This window comes from Brassica oleracea, chromosome C9 (assembly GCF_000695525.1).
Source record: "Brassica oleracea var. oleracea cultivar TO1000 chromosome C9, BOL, whole genome shotgun sequence".
NCBI classification, from domain to species: Eukaryota; Viridiplantae; Streptophyta; class Magnoliopsida; order Brassicales; family Brassicaceae; genus Brassica; species Brassica oleracea.
The window spans coordinates 42,183,678-42,185,934 of record NC_027756.1 but is presented as its reverse complement, the minus strand read 5'-3'; the positions used below and the strand labels follow the sequence as shown (position 1 = coordinate 42,185,934).

Here is a 2,257-nt window from a genome sequence, read left to right as displayed (position 1 = left end):
AATAAGACCGTTGTGGTTTTTGATGATTACAACAGATGTTGCAATACAAATGCATATATCATTGATGGGGAGACTGTTCATTGCAGAAAAGTGGATCTCATCGAATCTCCATACTAAAGGGTTTACAATCTTGTGACCAATTATGTTTAAAGCTTTGTGCACATCTAAGTTTACGGATTAGTGATTAGTCCATTTACATGTTTTTTTTAAACGATATTAAATTACAAGCTATATCTCATCTCTCTTCTAGGAATAGATGATCATATTTTTTGTTATTTAACATCCTCAATCTAGACTTTGACATCTTCATTATATGTTTTTGAATGACTTTATCCTCTTGCTTCTTTTTCGCCCTGGATCTCTTCTCTATTCAATGTGTTTTGTGTTCTTGTTCAGTTCACATTTTCTTTATAACTAAATCAAGAGGATAAAGTCATAGTTGTCAATTAGCATATCTCGCATTTTAATTTCTTAAATGTATTGATTTCGATGTAGAGCTAGAGCAGGCTTCAGTTTTGACATCTGCACATTCCCACTCAGCCAAAAGATGGATGAGAGATGGGCATAAATAACCCCATGAAAATATTCCTGGCAAGCGCACGAAATGCCACGAACTGGCTATGTGTTCAAACTTTTCAGTTTAAAAGTGAATAAAATAAAAGAACAATATTATGTGTTAACTTTGCCTCCATGTTGCTCACGCATCTAAAAATGGTCGACCAAGATTCTCTTGCGTCGTAGACGTGTACATATCACAAGCTCACCACATACACACTCCACGAGCCTCTGAAGTTGATCCCATGGTGAAGAGGAATAATTTTTTGGGGGGAATTAGGGATTTGCAGTCGTTGGAGAAGAAGAGAAGACCGCGATTTTATGTTTTTAATGACAACAAAATGCATAGTTTTACTAACTAACAGGAGTTTAAGAGAAACTAACGGTTGACTTTGTGATGTTTAAAAGAGCCAAGTCAACATAAGTTTGAGATTATTTTGGAAAATATTTGAAAGTTTAGTATTTATTTGGCTTACATAAAAGTTGAGAATTTTTTTGACTTTTTTTGAAAGTTCAGGATTTAAATGGCGTTTTTCCCTGTATTTTTATTAGAGTTATTTATTTAAAAAACATATATGCTCCAACGGTAAAGCTACAAACAAGACGAAATGCACCAAGTCTCAAAGAACAAAATATTCTAGATTTCCCATCTTTTGGTTTTACTTCTTCAAATTTCATTTCTTAGACTTGAAAAAGGTTGAAGAAAATAATCTCAACTAAATATCTTTTTTCACTTAACTATCTTTAAAGTACAACTTTAATATAAACAAGATTATCGCATAGTTGTTTTGAAATGTTCATTGTACTACACACCAAACTCCAACCCAAACACAAAACTATTATAAATAACCCACACGCACACATACAATAAGGAAACCCTTACATCAGTTAATAATATCTCTAAACAATATGAACGACATGATGGGTGGATCTTCTCATGCGGCTCCGGCACCTTCACCGTCGGCGTTTTTCCAACATCGCCGACGTCATCACGGTGGCATGATGCACATGACCTTCTTCTGGGGGAAAAACACGGAGGTTCTATTCGACGGATGGCCAGGGACCAGTCTGACCATGTATTGGGTCTGCCTAGCCTCCATTTTCGTCACTTCCGCATTGTCAGAGTGGATTTCGCGATGCGGGGTCATGAAAGTCGGTCCAGCTAGCTTTGGCGGCGGGCTAGTCCAGACGTTGGTTTACACCGTGAGGGCTTGTTTGTCTTATTTGATCATGCTGGCCGTGATGTCATTCAATGGAGGAGTCTTCTTGGCTGCAATGGCTGGTTTTGGATTAGGGTTTATGATTTTTGGAAGTAGGTCTTTTAAGGACACTGGAAGTAATAACAATCACACCGAAATTCAATCACATTGTTGATTGATTCTTTGTAGGCTTTATTTTTCCCCCGTTTAAATAATAATAACGAAAAAAAATTATTTCAAGATTTTAAGATTTTAGTATTTTTTTGTCTAAGATATAATTGGATTTTGTTTACGGTCATGTTGATTCAATAAATTAAACAAACGCTGGTTCAAGTCCTATTATTTTGTGTATTTATTTATTTTAACTTTGTTACATTTTAGGTTACTAATGTACGTATTCCTGTTTCATGAATTCAGAGGCTGAGGGAGAAGCTTCGATTGGTAAGAACTCAAAATACTCTTCGAATGAATTAATACTGATTAGAAGTTTCGATATTCTTTTT

General features: G+C 35.4%; 1 pseudogene; it reads left to right on the top strand.

Moving 5' to 3' along the window:
- The first annotated feature begins 1,348 nt into the window (after positions 1-1,348).
- Positions 1,349-1,996, top strand: LOC106317699 (annotated as a pseudogene).
- The last annotated feature ends 261 nt before the right edge of the window (positions 1,997-2,257 follow it).